Genomic DNA, 21,047 nt, shown 5'->3' with positions numbered 1-21,047 from the left:
TGGCAGGCGCCAGTAGTCCCAGCTACTTGGGAGGCTGAGGCAGCAGAATGGCGTGAACCTGGGAGGCGGAGCTTGTGGTGAGCCTAGATCTTGCCACTGCACTCCAGCCTGGGTGACAGAGGGAGACTCCGTCTCCAGAAAAAAAAAAAGAATAGAAGACTCCATTGATTAGTTATGTAGCTCATATGAGTTCCCTGCCCTCATATGCCACATTTTTGAATGAAAAGGATGAGTGGATAGGACAGGGCAACTATAGCCTTCACTTTAGTTTGATGGCTGAGCCCTAATTCTACCCGTACTTCAGAAAGTTTTTAATTGTCTTGAGATTTTCCTAATGATTTGTTTTTGGAGGGGAGGGAGCTCATGTAACCCCTGCAGTTAGTCCTAAAAATAGTCGCTTAATTAATTACCCCGGTTTCTGTCTCAACCCTCTTGCTTTCCATACCTGCCAACTCTTGACATGGAGCCTCTGCACCCTGGGCAGAACACCTTTCAGCTTCTTTAGCCTCCGCCGGTGTGCCAGACTGAGGGTTATGTGCTCTACATTGTTAATCCGTACATTCCACGACCAATCCACTTTCTGTAATTGAATAATATGCTAACATCTCAGTCCTCTCTGTATTCTTGTCATCTCAGTGGGCTTTGGGTATGATGAGGCATTAAATATGGGGATTCATTTCAATCACTTGAACTGTTATTTCCTTCATTCATCCTGCTGGTCCCTGTTGTCTTAGTACATTTGTGCTGCTATAATGGAATAACTGAAGCTGGATAATTTACAAAAACCAGAAATTAATTTTCTCACAGTTCTGGAGGCTGGAAAATCCAAGATCAAGGTGCCAACTTCTGGTGAGAAACTTCTTGCTACATTCATCAGAGGGGAGGAACACTGGATCCTTCTGCCTTCTGCCATGTAGAAGGGCAAAATGAGCAAGAGGGGGCCAAATTTGTGCTTTTATAATGACATTAAACCACTCATGAAGGTGGAGTCCTCATGGCCCTATCATCTCCCAAAGATCTCACCCCTTTTTTTTTTTTTGGAGATGGAGTCTTGCTCTGTCACCCAGGCTGGAGTGCAGTGGCCTAATCTTGGCTCACTGCAACCTCCGTCTCCCAGGTTCAAGCAATTCTCCTGCCTCAGCCTCCCAAGTAGCTGGGGTTACAGGCGACTGCCACCACACCCAGCCAATTAGATTTGTATTTTTAGTAGAGATGGGGTTTTGCCATGTTGGCCAGGCTGGTCTCGAACTCCTGACCTCATGTGATCCACCCGCCTTGGCCTCCCAAAGTGCTGGGATTATAGGCATGAGCCACCGTGCCTGGCTGATCTCACCTTTTAACAGTGTTACACAGCAACCAAATTTCTACATGACTTTTGGAGAAGACAAACATTCAAGCCATAGCCCATGCTTCTCCTTCGTGCTTTTTCATGTTTTTCTTTGCTCCTCTTTCTTCATTGAGCCAAGCAAAAAATTCCCCACTTGCCTTATGCAAAATATTTTCTCCCTCTTTTCTTAATACTTGGTATCAGCTGATACCAGCCACTTAGGACCCATACATTTCACCAACTGTTTACCTGAATATTTTCCCCAAAACATATATTTTATTCATTTCCAACAGGTAAATGTAAGGTATTAGCTACTAAGATAATACCATTTCTCTGACCTTATTATATTAATATACAGTGTATGAAAGGATTATTTTCACCCTATACCTCCCTCAAAGTATTTCAAGGGCCAAAATACTTTCATGGTCATGCCATGTACTTGGCTAAATCTAACTTTTCTTGCCCATCTCCCAATGCTTGCCATTGCAATTGCTAATGCTATTCTCTAAACATGTTTACATTGTAAACTAGCGCTCGACACCTGCCATTTCCCCTGACTGAACTACTGTATTCATCCTCCCTTTCCCTTTGGAAAATTATATCCAGCTTTAAGGCTCATTTGAAACCTCACTTCTTCCATCAGATTTCCCAGACATCCCAGCCTGATGTGGTACCTCACATTTCTTCCCACTACTTCCTCTAACGCTAATTGGTTGATTCATCTGGTACTACTTTATATTGCTGACTTGTTGCGTTTTCATGTGACTGTAGAACTTCAGAAATAACATTAGATTTGACATACAGAAAACATATTTTACTCAGCCTAATTGCTTCCTATGTGTCACTTTTGCATCACTTGGCCTTTCTCATCTCAGTTTTCTCATTTATAAAATGAGAAATACCTATTTACCTACTCCACATACTGGGGACACTCCAATCTACTTCAGAGAGCTGTTGTGATGATTAAATAAGATACTATGTGTTCAGTGTCTAACACAGTACCTAACTCATCATAGTTGCCTGACTAAACTGGTAAGTATTAGTATCCTGGCCCCAGTGTTAGTTTTCTATGCTGTGTAACTGATCATCATAAACTGGCAGCTGGAAACAGCACACATTTGTTACTGCATTGTTTCTGTAAGTCAAACGGGCACAGTATAGTTGGTTCTCACTCAGGGTCTCCTCAGGCTGAAATGAAGATGCCACCCAGACCATTTTCTCCTTTGGAGCTCAGGGTCCTCTTCTATGCACATATGTGTTGTTGGCAGAAGTTACCTCCTTATGGTGATAGGTCTGAGTTCCCTGCTTTCTTACTACTTGTTAGCAGAGGAACACCCTCAGCTCCTGGAGGCCACACTCAGGTCTTAGCCACATGGTTCACTCACAACATGGCAGATAAATTCTTCAAAGAACAAGAGAATCCCTCTCCTACCTGATAATACAGAGGTTTTTGTTTTGTTTTGTTTATTGAGATGGTGTCTTGTTCTGTCTCCCAGGCTGGAGTGCAGTGGTGCGATCTTGGCTCACTGCAACCTCCGCCTCCTGAGTTCATCTCTTGCCTCAGCCTCCTGAGTAGCTGGGATTACAGGTGCGTGCCACCATGCACAACTAATTTTTGTATTTTTAGTAGAGACTGGGTTTCACTATGTTGGTCAGGCTGGTCTCAAACTCCTGACCTCATGATCTGCCCACCTCGGCCTCCAAAAGTGCTGGGATTACAGGCATGAGCCACCATGCCCAGCTGACAGAGTCTTATATACTTCAGTAAAGTCAAAAGAATGATTTGTAGCTGAGGACATGAAAATGGACAGAATGATGCAAGAATATTTTCATTTATCCTTAATAGTGTTACTTTTGAATGAACAACTAGATGAGTGAATGAAAGAGTAAGTTCTAAGAATGGACATGCATGCCTGTTAAACACCATTTTTTTCCTTTGTATTGTGTAAAATTTGGGTTTGAAGAAGTCATGTCAACCCATTTTCTAATGTGAGTGACAGAATATACTGGGTTGTGATCACTAACCAATGAAAGTGGTAAGAATCATACTGCAAATAGATAATGAATCTCTGATGCTTTTATTCATACTAATGAAATAAAGTGCCTTTTGAGTCATTCAAATTCAAGCAGATTCAAGTTGTTGTTGTTATTTTTAACAGACAGGGTCTCGCTCTGTCACCCAGGATGGAGTACAGTGGCACAGCATGATGGTAGCTCACTGCAGCCTCAAACTCCTGGGCTGAAGTGATCCTTCCAACTCAGCCTCCCAAGCAGCTGGGACTGCAGGCATTTGGCTCCATGCCCAGATAATTTTAAAATTTTTTTAGACATGGGATCTAACTCTGTTGTCCAGGCTGCTCTTGGACTCCTGCACTCAAGTGATCCTCCTGCCTTGGCCTCCCAAAGCACTGGGATTACAGGCATGAGCCACCATACCTGGCCTCAAATTCAAATTTTCGTGACTTGATTTTTGTAAACTATCACAAAATTAAGGTTACCTGTTTTTATTTTGGTGCTGTATCATTAACCTCATGCTTTGGAGAATCCCACAAATTTATTAAGGCAATAAAACACATACATGATTTTCTTCTCACCAACAATGCTGCTTTGATAATAAGTTTAATATTTCTCTTTGATTCAAACCAACAAATACTTGTTGAGAAACTGTTATGCTTATAGTGTTGTATTTGGTGCTTTGAGGTATATATAAATAAGATATGGTTTATGCAAACAAGTAATTTACATTTTAGTGTGAGAGACAGGCATAAATTAATTCTAAGTCAAAATACAAATTGCTCATTGCAGTAGAAATGTTACAGATAAAAGGCTGTGACAGCCAGCGTGGATTGACGGAGTTTAGTTCTGCATAGGGAAATCTGGGTCAGCTTCTTAGATGAAGGGGGATTTGAACTGGGCCTTTCAGGAGGATTAGGACTACAACAGGTGGAGATGGATGAAAATGGCAATCTGAGATGGGATCATAGTTTATATAAAGGCAGAAATGAAAAGTTTAAAGTGCTCAGGAAGCCACTAGAGCATAATTCATAATGTGTGCTATCAGGAGGGACAGGGATGATTAAATACGAGTAAAGGACTGGATACATAGAGAAAGGAAAAATCATGGCTACCTCGGATACCAAGATGGAAAGGTTTCTGGTTATTACATATGTGATGAAGCCCAATTGAAGGTTTATAAATAGGAAGTGACAGGAATAGTCTTAGAAATAGGTCCTGATGGCAGAGAGAGAAAGAAAACTGGAAGTAGGGAGCTATGTTTGGAGAACGGTGTGAAACTTATTTAATTAATATTTCTTGATTGTCTATAATCTACTCAAGGATGTGATAGCACTAGAAATTTGAAAGAAATATTACACAGTACCTACCCTCAAGACAAACTATGCCACTTTCTGAAGATGTTCTGCTGTTTCATGCTTCTATGCAAAGGTATGGCCGTAGTGTCAAGATAATAATAAAACATGATGGGAGGAAAGGCTAAAATGATGTTAATAATTTGTAAAGGGTCTTGAATCAAACACTAGGCTTTGAAGAGTTGCTATGAGAATTTAAACAATTATTTTAGAAAGATAATTATAATGCAGGGCAGGAATGTAAACAGGAAAAGAGAAAATCTGGCAGTTGAGAGTTTATGTGTAGGCCATGGCATATTTATATGGAAATTGATCAGGGCCTAAATAAGGGGAGAAATGGCATATTAATAAATGAGTTCTGAGAGTGGGAGAAGTGAAAAATTGGGTTAAGAGCCAGGTGCAAGATTTAGCTTTGGAAATGATAAGACCTCCCCAGCATTGAAGACCTTTTAGGTGACCAAAAAATGGGAGACTCGGAAGCTGTAAGAGCTCATACTTGCTCACTTATTTTTTCTCTGTTGAGAAGACAAAGTCAACCATGTGGCAACATGTGGATTCTTATGAAAGTGATGAAGATTGAGTAGCTCCTTTTGAAGGTATTATGAGAAAAGCCTGGGACTGTAATGTCCCCCACCCCGTCCAAACTGTGAAGAAGCCAAGAGACGAAAGAATGACTTGGACAAGTCCAACTTGGTAATTAGATGAGTTTATTAGGACTTATAGGCAGGGTGGCAGCAGGACAACTCCAGAGATCTGCCCTGTCTCCCATCTCTAAGCTGCTTTAAAGTTAATTTTCTGGCTCTTTGCCTACTGTGTATGACAGCAGTAAGACTGTTTTCCTTAATATGTTCCCAGCTATGCCTCCGGATATTTGGGTTCTCAGGGACACCTGCTCCTCAGCTGGGCACCATGGCCTTGGCCCAATGCCAAGCCTTCAGGATTCAAACAGCAGATAAACACACTTAAGTATCCTGGTGGGGAACCCGTCATACTACAATCCATCAATCTATCCTATCTCCCAGCTCTTACGTTCTTTCTACCAATCTTGTGTATGAGTCTCCTAGTGGGATATGAGGGGAAGAATTATATGGGCCTACAATGCATAACCATGGCTTGTGCATTAGACCACATCTACCGTATACACAGTAGAATATAACTCCAATGAGTAGATAAGGTATATAACCAATTTGAGAATGAGTCAGAGCAACCTAATTAGGTTGTATTATGGATCTGAACTGACAAATGATTTAAAGCATCTGTGACATTACTTTCTTTTTTGCTCTTTTCATTTCTTCTCCTTTTACTTTTTAGAAACAGTGCCTCTCACTCTGTACCCAGGCTGAAGTACAGTGGCATAAGCATAGCTCTCTGTCGCCTTGAACTCCTGGGCTGAAATGATCTTCCCAACTCGGCCTCCTGAGCAGCTGGCACTAAAGGTGCACATCATCCAGCTAATTTTTATTTTATTTTATTTTTGTAGAGATGGGATCTCATTATGTTATCCAGGCTGGTCTTGAACTCCTGGGCTCAAGAAATCCTCCAATAGGCACAACAGGTAGTGGCTATAACGGCACATGTTGTTGCATCTCCATAGCATTGGCGATTGGGCCTCTGGGTGGAGGCCACCCCCAGTGAGCCTGGGTTGCCTTATTGGTGCTGTTAAACCAGTCACTCTGTGTTGCCAAGAGAAAGACAGAATATTCCAAAGCATATTATTACCATTTGACAGGGGTAGGTATTCATATAACCAGCAGTCATACTGGTTGCTAACTGCAGCTATAGTCACAGCCCAGTCTAGGAAGATATTACCAGCTGCCATGGATAGCAGGAATAACAGCCTATGGGCATAAACACAGGTATATAGCAGGGACCCTCATGGGTGTATCCATTTTTTGTAACATTATTACCTCTGTGTTTTCTCCCATTGGTCCTATTAGGGAGGCTGCTATGGGCTTCAGGTCTCACTTACAGTACCACACATGGCTTTCCTCCCTGGAAGGGGGCATAGTAGCCAATTGGTAATTTTCTGGCCCTGTCTATGTACCCGCACTATGATGGCTCCAGCAGGTATTGGTGCTGCCACATGTTGATATAATAAGGCTTTTGGATTTCCATCAAGGAGCCCAGCTGGGACCATATCCCCTCCAGCAGTCTTCATGGTACACTCCAGTGCCATAAAACCAGCCCAACGTGGAGGTATTTTCAAGCTCGACTTCAGGTCCACATAGCCATTGTTGCTTGGCAGACCCGCTGGTGCTTTCAGGAGCATGGTCTGGCCATCTGCTTCAGGAGCGTGGCTCAGTGTCTCAGATGTAACCCTGAGAGTTTGTAGGGCCTGTTTGATAGGCCTTGCCAATCATTTATAGGAAGTGATGCCCTGTGTGGTACATGGGGCTTATTTAAAGTTTGTATGGCTTCAGGGAGATTCTTAGTCTAAGATCTTAAAGAGCCATCCTGGGACAGTGCACATAATTGGGTTTTTAACAGGGCATTTTTTTTTTAAATGAGGCCTGCCCCTGTTGGGTTATATGGTAACTGGAACCTCTAGTCTATGGTTTTTCCTGATGCCCAGGTTGAGTACCATAGCCTGTGAAACAGGAGCCCTGATCACTGTCTATTCATCTTGGCATGCCATACATGAAACTGAGAGCAGTGAGACACGTGGTGGCCTCCATTTGTTGTAATGCCCTACATACAGCCAATAGCTATTGCTCTATTTGTGTCTGGTCCCATTTTTCACCTTTCCTTATTAGGGTGTGTAATGGGTGGAAGGTTTCTGCCAGCTCACTGAGGTCCACCAATGTTTTCCCCACATTATAGATTTTATTATGTTTATTTTCCATTAACCGTCTCAGAAGTGTAACCACTGCCCCATATTATAACCCTTTTTTAATTGGAAATGACCCAGCCATCCAGTAAGTGTCTAAAATAATTTTAAAAATTTAAACTTTACAAAAAGTTTACCTACAAGCATTCATCTCATTTACATTTATTTAGTTTTAGCAGTTTCCCTACATTACTTATGAGAACCAAGACATTAGACAAAGCTAATCATTGTTCCAAGTTATTTCCCTGTTAGCCATTTACATAGCCTGTGAATATCAGGTGTTCACATAAGTAAGTAAATGTAGCTGTTTTTATTGAACCAACAGTATTCAACTGGTCTTGCTTGTTAAAAAATTACAAAAGATCCTGCTTTTGGCTGGGTGTATAGTCTCATAATGTTTATATAAAACCCTGCCTTTTTTGTTTGTTTGTTTTGAGATGGAGTCTTGCTCTGTCGCCCAGGCTGGAGTGCAGTGGTGTGATTTCGGTTCACTGCACCCTCCACCTCCGGGATTCAAGCAATTCTCCTGCCTCAGCCTCCCAAGTAGCTGGGACTACAGATGCATGCCACCACACCCAGCTAATTTTTTGTATTTTTAGTAGAGATGGTTTTCTCCATGTTAGCCAGGATGGTCTCGATCTCATGATCTCGTGATCCGCCCGCCTCGGCCTCCCAGAGTGCTGGGATTACAGGCGTCAGCCACTGTGCCCGGCCAAATCCTGCCATCTTAAAACATCTAGTAGTGGCAAGTATAGAACTTATCTAATCAGCAAACCCAGACAAAATTATATACTGACAATTTCAAAGACATTTCCATTTTTATTTTACTAATAATTTTAAAGCCAGCTTATTTATTAAAGATTACTAAATTCACATGAATCTGAAAAGCATTTGGACTTAATTTATGAGTACTCATTTACTTATAAGCCAATTTGGTTGCATATTAGATATAACACATATATGTAACATACATAAATATATCTAAACATGTATACACACAGACAAAAAAAGATCCAATAGCTTTTACCTTGGAACTCTAGCCATGAGACAGCATCATAAACTTAGCAGCTTATAAAGAGAGATGAATCCAAATTGTATTTCTGAAAAAAGTGGGACCTGTTAACATGGCTAAACTTTATTTGCCCAATAGGTAATCCAAGCAAAGCTGTGGATCAAAATTTTGGGCAAAGCAGTTTCTTTGGCAGTCTGATTTTAAAAACTTCTTATTATTATTTTAAAATTTAGTTTCAAGTTAGTTTCCAATGTTCGCATTTTATTTAGAACTGGCTGAACTGTATAAGAAAAATAAAACCTCCAAGTGATTTTGAATTAGCAGTACCATAAACAGTGAGTTTCATCTCAACACTGGTAGCTTAATAACAGCAGATTAAAAGCAGGAAGAAAAGAGAGACAGAGAGCTTCAGAAGACTCTATTTAACTCTATAGTTGCAGGTTAATCATTTGAGCTCTGAACTTTTCTTGCTGTAATTTGCCCATTGGTTTTAAAATGTGCACAAGAATGGGCCATAACATGTATCCAGTGGGAGTCCTAGAAAGCCTGGCATGCTTTGAACTTTTCCACGTTTTTAAACACGTAAGTCACTGAAGTTCTTACCCATTTATCTAGCTTCTTTGCGAAATCCCCAGCCAGAGCTGACATAAACACTTGAATGTCCGATGTCCCTTTCTTTTTTCTTTTCTTTTCTTTTTATTTTTGAGACAGAGTCTCACTGTGTTGCCTAGGCTGGAGTGCAGTGGCACAATATCCGCTCATTGCAACCTCCGCCTCCCAGGTTCAAGTGATTCTCCTGCCTCAGCCTCCCAAGTAGCTGGGATTAAAGGTGCCTGCCACCAAGCCCAGCTAATTTTTTTGTATTTTTAGTAGTGACAGGGTTTCACCATGTTGGCCAGGCTGGTCTTGAACTCCTGACCTCAAGTGATCCACCTGCATCAGCCTCCCAAAGCGCTGGGATTACAGGCGTGAGCCACTGCTCCCGGCTGTCCCTTTCTAAGTGCAGCTCCTTCTTTAACTTTTCTATCTCCTTCTCCTGCTCTAATGATTTCTCAGTAGCCAGCCTCACCCAAAGCAATGGCCAGCCTGCTGCAACAACGCTGTGTTTGCCATCCTTATTGTATTTTAACACCTTAGCATCCTGTAGTACATGTTCAGGCCCTGCCTGTGCTTTCAGAGCGTTCCCATACTCACATGGTAGCCCACAAAGGTCAAGCAGCCAGGCAACTTCACCCCACATGGTTGATGCCAATCACCTCAGGGTTCCCTCTGCAGATACTCCTTCCTGACTCATCGTTTGATCTCTGGGGTCCTGTTCATGATGCCAATTATTATAAGAAAATCCTGGGACTTTAATACCCACTCCAAACTGGGAAGGGGCCTGGAGAGACCAAAGGACAACTCATACAAGTCCAGCTTGGAGAGTAAATGAGTCTATCAGGACTTACATACAGGACATTCTTGGGTGGCAGCAGGATGACTTTGGAGATCTGCCCCACCTCCCATCTCTAAACTGTTTTAAGTTAATTTTCTGACTCTTTGATGACTGTGTATGTGCGATGAGACTGTTTTCCTTGGTATGTTTCCAGTTATACCCCAGGATGTTTGGGTTCTCAGGGACACCTGTTGTTTGACTGAGCCCCGTGTCCTTGGCCCACTGCCCAGGCCTTCAGAGTTCAAGGAGTGGACATGTACCCTTAAGTAACCTGGTAGGGGACCCATCACACTGCAGAAGGATAGGAGTGATACAAGACAAAGGACAAGAAAACCTACCAACAGTGATTGGAAGCTGTATCTTTATGGTAGTTTCTATTTGCCTATCTGCGTAACACTTTTCATTTGTGTCCTGGTACATTGAATATGTGAGGGTGTTCTCTGTCAGAAAGTCAGATGGCTTAGTCCTCAAATACAGGTATAAGTCTCAGCCCTTGAGTCCTTCCAGGTCACCAATTTTGGCAATGCAGGCTGCATACTGCCCAGCTCCAAGGCCACCATTCACAGAGACCACAATGTCAGTGGTTCACCTGAAGTCATTCAACATGGTGACCCCGGGTACAACTAAAGATGGAGATGTTATGAAGACATCCTTGTCCTTGGATGATGAGGAGCTCTTCTTCATCTCTTATACTCTGAATAGGAGTGGAGGAGGAACTTCTCTGCACCTGCTGAGGCCTTAAGTCTTACTGCAAGAGAACGTGAAGATGATCTCTCTTAGCTTAAGGTGGATAGTGCATTGAGTCCTGGGTATAGACAATGGCTTATTTCTCTTGTCTTTCCTGTAGATAGCTCACCTTTGGTCTCAGAAAAGGAAGAAATCTTTTATCTTTTCTAACAGAAAAAGGATTACACAATTTTACAAAAAAAAAGTGTGTTGCTGAAGTAAGGTGTCTTTTGTCCAGCTGACTGTCCTTGGACACACATTCTCTAGACCTGCTACATTTCCTGGATCCCTTGATTGTTAATTGCACTGCCCCACCAAACCCTAGATTTAGTTTAATCTAACTGCTTCAGGAAGTGACAAGGCAAGCAGGAAAAAAATGGGAATTTTATGCCTGAAAAAATTTTGATTCTGCTACTTAATGGTTATATATTTTTCTAAATCTTGGTTTTTCAACCATTATTAAATGCATTAAATATTACTTGTTTTACAAGTTCAGTGTGGGGAATAAATGAGATTACCTATATACAATGTCTAAGGATGACAGACAAAAACCATTTAACAAATGTGAGCTCCATTTCTTTATTTCCATGCATAGGTAGCAGTCTTTGTATTAGTCAAGAAATCCTTGTATGAAATCAAAATGGTAGACCCTCTTGAAGATTCAGCTTTGGCTTATCTGGATAATACTGTCAGTGAATGGGCAAAAGTAAGGAATCATCTTTCTCCATTTTATCTCATAATCAGAATACTTTGACTTCAGCTCTAGAATCCCGAATTTCCCAAAGACATTCCTGCCTGTTAGAACAACTCTTGGCTAATCTTCTAGTGGGATTTCCTCTTTTTCTCTTTCTTTACTGCTTTCATTTTCTGTATAGCTGAAACTTCCTATTCCATGTAACTCTCTTTAAGAGAACAGTCACATTGGTAACTTGTCATTAATTTTAGAAAGTCTGTCCACCTAGATCCCCTTGGGATCTTTTACACTGGCAAATAAATGCCAGGAGGAACAATGGCAGTGGTATCTGAATCTACCCCTTGTCGAGGTCTAATTTTTATACCACAGAATTGCATGAGTTTTGAATTTTCCTTTGCTTTTGGGATCTGATGCCTGGGGTTGTTAAAAAAAAAGTTCAAATTGGTGAACAGAATCATGAAAATATCTTGGGGTTTTCTTATAGAAAGTTTCAAGAAAAACAGAACTCTAATACCGCTATACTCAGGTTTAAAATAGTGCTTTATGTGTAATACAGTAATAATTTAGTAATATAAATTACATATAATTCATATTACTCTCATGCAGGGATTTTATTATTTGGATTCTTGGTAAACCATGTTTTCTACAAAATACCCAGAGCCTCCATGATCAACTCAAAACAAAGTGTCCAGGACAAAGATACTGAGAAGTTCCACCCACTTTGCTACGCTACTATGGTCTGTGTTACTTATAGCTTTACTATTATAATACATCTGTTTTACAGTTGAATATTAATAGTGAGGGCTCCAGGTGATATTATTATAACTAGTGTAATAACTTTCTGGGAATAGAATATCACACTAACATATCCTCAGAAATCATTATGTCTATTCTCCAAGGGACAGTCCTGTGATTCAAAGAGATTAAGCATCTATTCTAGTGAGTAAAAGTGCAAAAACAGAGCCTCTAGCTCTACCGTCTTTCTACAATGTCATGCCCCACTTTTAGGTATACAGTATCAAAGTCAAATCAAACTGGAAATAGGATTTGAAGCTGTCAAGAGGATTGTGCAGTTACAACCCTAAAATAAATACCAAAATCAGTTTCATACGTGAGATTTATTTTTTCCCTGTCTTGTTATCTTATGTCATTTTATTGTGGTATAATCATAGCTGTAGAAACACAGCAAGTCTTCAAAAAACAATGGCAATTCTGTGTTTACAGAGAAATCTAAAAATTGGATTTGGCTTAAGCCCTCTAAATCAAACTAATTCCCTTTCTCAGGTTAATGCCCCAAGACTAACATAATATACGGAGCTTACAAGATAGTGTTAGTGTGGTGTTGAAGATGAATGTTTTATTCAAATCCAAAGAGCAGCATCTTTAGTAAAAACTTTAGCTATGTGACAGTGAAATTTAATTTAGTATAATGAAAATATATCATATCAATTTAATAATTTTGTCAAATTTGAAATTTTCCCTCTTAAAAAATCTGTACTTATGCAAAAAAGTCCAGCAAGGCAGCTGTTAATATTTGTTCTTTTTGTAAAGTAAATGGTTGTCTTTTCTCTACCATCCAAATCAAATAAAGCAGATTGAAAAAACAACTAAAGCAGAAATTCACACTTGCAAAAGTTTAAGCACATAAAACTGTACCAACTGATATATGAGGTTTTCAAAAACCATATTCCCAATGCTTCTCTTTGAAGCTATATTTAATATGGGGCTCTAAAGATGCTATTCCCAGAGATAGGGAAAGATGACAATAATCAGAATTCTTCCTGAGAATTTTGCTCATTAATGATTAAAACTTCTCTCAATGATCTGATGAGATCACAAGATCAGGCTTTGAAAATCCGCCTGGTGCTGCTTTCCCACAATCAACACATACTTTACCACCTGCTCTGGGGAAGCTTGACCCTGTCTGGCAATGCAACAAATCTCCTCTTCAGGAACTGGAATTGCCAACAATATCTCTAAAGGGGAAATTAGAACATCTCTAAAGGTGAACTATGGCTCCAGAAAGGAAATGCTAAGCATCAGCCTGGGCTTCAGGTCGAAGTAATTTAATTTCAGGCGCTGTTCACTGAAAAGCTTGAATGCTAGGATCTGATTTGAATCTTTTGGCTTTGTGTGTGAAATCTGTCACTGATATAGAGATGCTAGAATTTTTAATGTGTATCTGACATGATGTCTGGATACATTACAGGGTTGTAACTGTCCTGCTGGGCTGTAAGCATCTGAGATTATTTGAAAGTTTCTTTGTGCAAGCCCTGAGGATTCAGATTTAATTGTTTAATTTCAGTGAGATACAATACTGCACGGAAAACAGGATCATTCTCAACAGAATTGAGAGAATTGTGTAGAAGCATGTAGTCATTGCAAGCTAAAGGGGCCACAGACATAGGGCTTTGTTACAAACTCTACACTAGGAAAAGAATTCAAGGCAAGACTAGGCCCTTAAATTTTCAACAGGCTGGAGTCTGGTTTGGGATCATAACCTGTGTATATAAGATGGCTACATCTTTCCTATAAGTGTGCAGGGCTGCAAAGCATTTAGAGCCTTCCCTGGGGACCAGGGGGAAGTGGGGGCCTAAGTGGCTTTTCTTGGGTTGGCAGAAATAACCCCTTAGAGAACTTGTAGCAGATGAGTTAATTAGTAATCTAAATGTATGGTGAGGAGAAAAGGGCCCATTAGCCTTTAGGCGATGGTTTTTAGGATCTTAGTATGAGTCTTAGTCATAGAAGACTGCCTTGTTGCCAGGGACAAAAGAGTTGGCAATGGAGAAGTGGGGGTCATGATCTGATGCACGAAGCCCAGGATTCAATAATGGGCTGAAGTTTTCTGTGGGGCAATTCAGTTCAGCTTAAATCCAAGGCACAGATTCATCCCTAAGAACTAAAAAGACAACACTGGGCCTGACATTTTCTGTGGCACCTTGAGCAGTCTGGGGCTTCTAAACTATCCCAGTCTCGTTGGAGACCAAGTTCATGGCAGTAGAATTAACTCAACACCTTGATGGATCTGACTGGATTCATATGTCACTTCCCCTAACAGGATGGCACATAGTGGGCACTCAATAATTACTTCCCTAAGCAAAATGGAACCTGGTGTTTGGAAATCCTACAATAGAGTGGTACATTATGAAATTGATGAATTACAGACACCGTTCAATACAAATTAAAATGTTTTGTTACAATCCTTTAAATGAAGTTCTCTTTGTACATTTTGCACACCATTCTCAGTGTAGGCACAAGGTGTAGGCAGTGCTATTTGTCTTATGTATTTATTTCTACTGGAAAAAAAATGAGGTCAATAGGGTTGAACTGCTAATTCAATATCACAGTTGAGATAGAGCTCAAAAAACCTTACTTTCATGAGTTCTTCTGCTTTCTAACCCAGAATTCTTACCCCTGAATTCTCTGTGGCAGCGGAAACTTTGAGACATAGATTAGAACAAGTATCACCAGCATCTTCTCTTGCTCCAGCACAAAGCCCCACTCTAATCAGCCTGGCCTCATGCTACTCTAGGCTCATCCTAAAGGGTTTCACTCTAAGAATTTCTGCTCCTGGTTTTCTTCTCTCTCTTCTCCTACTGAATTTTTTTTTTTTTTTGTATCTTTCAAAGCCCAACTTAACTACTGTAAGAAATACTAGGAATTGCACCATCATAACTAGAAGAGTCATCCTACTCCTGCATTTCTGTACTTTACAAAACCATCCTACACCTGTCGGATGACTCTTCTAGTTCTGATGGTGAGATTCCTAGCACTTAGCACATATTTTCTTCAAGTGCTCAACAGCCTTTTTTTCCCAAGCCTTGGAAGATATACATAGGATCAGAAATCTTATTAACATATGTATTCCTTGAGCATTCCTTTGAACAAAAACTATGAAACAAGGTATATAATATTAGACCATTTATCCTCATTGCTATGAGATTTGGAATACATGATCTGTAAGAGTTCTTTTATATCTGGAGGTATGTCTCATCATAAGAGAGTCTGTTCGTCAATCCTTTGAAACCAACGCAAAGCTCAGCCTCGATGATTAGACGATGCTGGGAGTGGTTATGTTGCCCAGTCAGTAACATGGAAGGCCTGTGAGGAAAAGGTAAAAATCTAGAGATTAGGCTGAACTGTGGAAGTAGAACAAATGATAGGGAGAAACTTGCAGAGCAGGCATGGAAGTTGGCATCGGGGAAGGGAAGGGATTCAACAGGTGGCAAAAAGCGTGGATCTGGCAGGAGGGTATCTCATGCCTTTAGGAAGTTGGGACAGCAGGTAGCAGGTACCTATACATAAAAAGATGGAGTTCACAGACAGAATGACAGCAATGAGATGACATGGGGAAATGGAAAAGTTGGGGATAATTTAGTGAAATGGGACAGAGAGAAAAATAAATTGTGAGCCTAAATTCTTTAGTAGGCTTTATGGTCAGAGCCAGACATTTTTGTTCAGCAGTTCTGGACAAAAGCAGAGACAGAGTGCTGTTGGTTTTGCCTCCTTATAAGTCCCAGGAGGCCAGCCTAGACTAAGAAACTGATCAAGGCTGAGTCTCTAGGGTTTTAGTGACCTCACTCTGAAGGTTACATCAAGGCAGGAACGGGGAACCAAGCAGGTAGTTAGAAGAGTCTATTACCTGCCTAGAAAAGCAAAATAGATTTGAATTTAAGACTTGCATGCTTCTTTGAAGATGAGTTAATATTTATACAAGGCAGACTTTGATGGAACCACTGCTGATTGCAAAAGAGATAGTATGTGCTCTGAGAGGGCGGGCAGGTCAGATTATAAAAAGAAATTATTATAATACAAGCTTCTTTATAATTCACAGATTTCTCTTCGAAGGCATATTTTATCAGCTGATTCTGTCATAACCTGCAGTTATCTTTCTGCCTTATTTCTTTCTAAATACACACACACACACACACACACACACACAATGTTATTTAGTCAATGTCTTCTGTAATTTTTATATTTTCAAAAATGTTTTCCTTTTGCCTCTTTTTTATGGTGAAATGTGTCATTTTTTACTCTAAAATAGTTAGAATAGTTTTTACTATCTCTAAAGCTCATGTAAAATGAAATCATGTGTTTTAAATCCTTTACATTCTAGTTTCCTATTCTTGTCTTTTGTACCAGAAACTATTTCCCCTTCTAGTCTTTCCTTCATCTCTATAACCATGCTTAAAAATTCTTCCCAGATAAAACAAAATGAATGTACAATGCTAGGTAGGAGTATTTATATAGGCTGTGCACATCATTATTTACCCCTCACATGCCATGAAAATACATATACTTATATATCCTAATTTAGTTTATTGTAAAGTGAGAAGGTTAGCCAGAGCAGTAGAAGAGATTCCATATATATGCAGAAACACACACACACACAATATATATGATATCTTTATAATCTATATCATATGTCTATATCGACCTTATGTATGTTTTTCATATGTATATATATGAGGAAGGATGAGGAGGGTTTTTACAAGACCTTAAGTAATATATAACAGATTGAGAGATTGAGTTAAGAAAGTCAGGAGCTGGAGGGCATCAGACTGAAAAATTGAACCAGGCTAGTGAAGTATGAAGAGTTTGAGGGTCTTGATCCAAAAAGGACAGAGCAATGGCCCAAAGAACTGCCCAGAAGAGTAGTTGTTTTCAAGAAGGGAGATAAACTCTAGAGCAATCAGACATGCCCGCCTTGCTATAAAGACCAAGGATTAGAGAGGGAGAGAAATGTCTTCTTTGGGTACAATCAGGAAAAGGACGTAGACATAGCTAATAAACTCGAATTTGATGGACTCCTTGATTGTGCTAGTAGCTTTATTTTGTTGCTGCATCCCAGGAAAGATCCATTTATAAACATTAGGGGTTGGCAGTTTGGCTATTTTCTGGCTCACTTTCTTTTCAATCTTAGAGAAAATTCAAGTGGCACTTCCTATTATTAGAGAAAGCTGGAAGGTGCTCAGGCTGATTTTAAGTTCCTTAAGAGCAGGGTGTGAGTTTTCTGCCATTGCATGCTCAGTACCTAGCACAGTTCCTAGAGTATAGAAAAATTCCAAAAATACTTTTGTTCTGTCCTTCCTAGAAGAACAGTGGTAATAAGGAGGTAGAACCATAGAGCTACTTCTTTTCTGAGGCCACTTCTCTGAACCAGCTGCCACAAAACATTGTTTTATTTGGTATGCATTCGTGAAATTATAAGATCTCATCAGTGAGTCAGTCATTTGCAGTTAGTTGGATGGGCAGGTCAGAGAATTTTGAAATTTATTCATACTGACAGACTCAGAGAGAAGATAGCCCCATCTTCTTATGGAATTAAATGTCCCACAGGGTCAAACTGAAGATTTTAGTTTTGTGTTCTAGCTTTGTATATGTATCTGTTACTTTTAGTCACCAAAATAATCAACTATTATCATGGCACCCAGCATATTTTTTCAGTTGCATTCATAATAGAATTTAAGGTTCAAATAACAGTTATACAGTTGCTATGAAAAACCCAAAGATCTTTTTTTGTCTGAGATAAATATGGGTTCTATATACGTATTATATTAGTAGTAAAGGCCCATGTTATATGGTAGAAGCCTTTTTGAGCAAATAAATTCATTCTCCAATCTTTACAGTTGAGGATAGCTTTACCTTTCTTATTCCAGGTACATCAGGCATATAGAAAGATGATTGATTGATTGATTGATTGACCACCTACTAAAGTATATTTAAAGTAGCTCGTATTTGAAAAAGATGATCTAATAGGCTATTTAAATACTCTGAGGTCGTAATTGCTCTGAGGAATTTATTCTGAGGTTCTTAATTCACAGCTCTGTATTCTTTTACGAGGTCACAACAGAAAAAAAGCGGCAGTAGAAGAACTATTCACTTCAACAATCTTCTGTATTTTACAAAACCGTATTTGAAAATAACATCCACTTTGATTCTCAGGTTTTCTTACACAAAGACCTACAAGAAACATTTCCACTTGAGTTTACCCTATGTTAAAAATAAAATCCACAGAGCATATGCCATACATTTGCTCTCCCCAATCCCTTTTGTATATATGATTATAACCCTTAGAAATAAACGTCTAGGTAGAAAGCAGTTTTTCTCAGGATTTATCAGTAACATCAATTTTCCTTCAATTGTTGTGTGGTCTCTATTGTGATTCCAAATTGCCACATTTTGCATTAGAGTCCCACATGTATATCTTCTTATATCCTTTCAGAAATAGCCTGTAAGCAACATAAAGGCAAAAACTGTGATCTAATCCCCTAATATAGTGCCTAGTACAAAGGACTATATAAGTATTTACTGAATAAGTTAATAAAAAATATATCAACGTACAGCCATATATCACATGGAATCAGTAGCCAGGTATCTCACACTGTGATAAAATTTTCTTCGATTTCAATTTGTTGAGTGTAGTGAATGTTTTATATAATTCTCTATGCAGAAGGTGTCCTGGGGAAGGGGCATGCATTTTAAACACTGGTTGCTTTGAAGAAGCCCCCACTACATATATATCTTTTTCTTTTAATCCCTTAGAGGGTAGCAGTGGACAGTGGACTAAATGAATGTGGGGAGGTGGAGTAAAGCTTTATTTGGAGGTATATTTGCCTTTTATCCTAGTAAGTAATTTGTACAGAGCATTGCACACATGGCCCTATGTGAATAGGTCAGGTATGGGGCCTGAGTGAAGTTAGGGACAGGCTGTTCGGCACTTGCCACTGCAGCAGCACAAGTCTTTGTTAGCTATTTCTGAATCTGTTTTACCATCCTTGTGTAACACGTAAATTCTAGGCTTTTTTTTGACAGGGTCTTGCTCTGTTGCATAGGCTGGAGTGTAGTGATGCAATCACAGCTCACTGCAGCCTTGACCTCCCGAGTTCAAGCAATCCTCTCACCTCAGCCTCCCAAATAGCTGGGACTACAGGCACAGGCCACCATGCCCAGCTAATTTTTAAATTTTTATTGTGAATATGAGGTCTTGCTATATTGACCAGGTTGGTTTTGAATTCCTGGTTTCAAGCAATCTACCCACTTCTGACTTCTCAAAGTACTGGGGTTACAGATGTGAGCTATGGTGCCCAGCCAAATTCTAGATCTTAACAATCTATAATTAACAAATATGTTTTTCTTTCTTTTTAAAAAATCCAGTCCCAATGGCCTCATTGTTGGAAATCTGCCCCCCAAAAGTGCCCCCCAGCTGTTTCTAGAATCCTCATGGTGCCATCTTGAATACATGTTTGGTATCAGGTCTCCCTGGCTCTTCCTCCTCCATCTACCCTGCCACCTCAGACTTGGTTGACTCTTGTGATTATTTATTTATTTATTTGTTGAGACTGGGTCTCACTATGTTGCCCAGGCTAGACTTGAACTCCTGAATTTGAGGGATCCTCCCACCTCAGCCTCCTGAGTAACTGGGATTACAGGTATGTGCCACTATGCTTGGCCATGACTGGTGATTTTGTTTCTTTGCTGAGCCAAGCCACAGTCTCATGCTTCCCACTCCCCTTTAGCCCACCACCTGCTCCCTTCCCTTCTCAATGCACATTAATGTGAGCGGGGACACTACATCACATGGTTAGGCAGTCCCTCTGCACTTCCTCATAGGGCACTAGCTTTACTGAAGGGTTAAATATGAGGAAAACATTGTAGGCAGTCACTATGACCACCACTAGATGTGGCTACTCTTTGAGTCCAAATCTGACATTGTCATTCCCCACTCAGCCAGCTTCTTGACCAACTTGTGGAGTGTTTCCATGCAGCAGGGGGTAACTCACACTTAACACCACATTCACTGCAAAGGCCAGGCAACACTCAGGCCCAGTGAAAATATAAAGAAGGCTTTCCCAAAGCAAGACCCACTTCATCATTAAGTCTTTCCCAGGACAGTTTACAATGCGGAAATCCACACAGGAAAAATCTCACCTCCTATATCCATAGGCTTGATCTGGCCCCATGACTTTGACAAAACAGCCTCAATAGTAGTTGAATACATTACCCTCTAATCTGGTTTATTCTATCTATCCCACTCAAGATGAGCAGCATGAAATGTAATTCTTGTCACTATCTTTTCTCTACATAACATGAAGAGAAGTTAAGTTGTGAGTCAAATTATTTGTCCCAAGCTCTTGTCATCGAAAACTTGATGCACATATACCTGGCAACCAAGAATGGACCACAGCATTTAGGCATAAATGATGCACATACAGATTAAGAATGGACAAACTCCTCTGAGTTTTAGGGGCACACATTTACTTTACTGAGCAGAATGCTTACTATCTCAGCCTAAAGTCTCTGCTTGGGGTGAATTCATAGAATTTATGGCATTCCCAGGAATGCAGGGAACTTGCCCTTTGATATGCTCAACTAAATGTCCATTCAAGCAATTTTTCTAAAAGAACAATAACTTCTAGTCTCCACTCTAGGAGAAAAAAATGCTTATTACTTTGGAAATAATATTTTTAAATTGTAAAACTGTTAAGGTCAAGTCCTCCTAAAGAATCTTCTCTGTCTACCCCTAATATTCTGTTCCAATATCCTGAAAATGCAAAATGTTATATAAATTCTGTTAATTAATCTCAGATCTATTTAGTTATCTATTTTCAGGTGATTTTATTTTAAGATTTTTGTAAAACTAACAGGCCCTTCTTAT

The 21,047-nt window shown here is 40.0% G+C and overlaps 1 pseudogene; it reads right to left on the bottom strand.

Moving 5' to 3' along the window:
• The window catches only part of LOC100446755 (serine/threonine-protein kinase RIO3-like), a 78,525-nt pseudogene extending 71,561 nt beyond the window's left edge, over positions 1–6,964 (bottom strand).
• Between the last annotated feature and the right edge of the window lie 14,083 nt (positions 6,965–21,047).

The sequence above is a fragment of the Pongo abelii genome, chromosome 14 (genome assembly GCF_028885655.2).
Source record: "Pongo abelii isolate AG06213 chromosome 14, NHGRI_mPonAbe1-v2.0_pri, whole genome shotgun sequence".
Classification (NCBI taxonomy): Eukaryota; Metazoa; Chordata; class Mammalia; order Primates; family Hominidae; genus Pongo; species Pongo abelii.
This window is presented reverse-complemented; position numbering and strand designations above follow the sequence as displayed.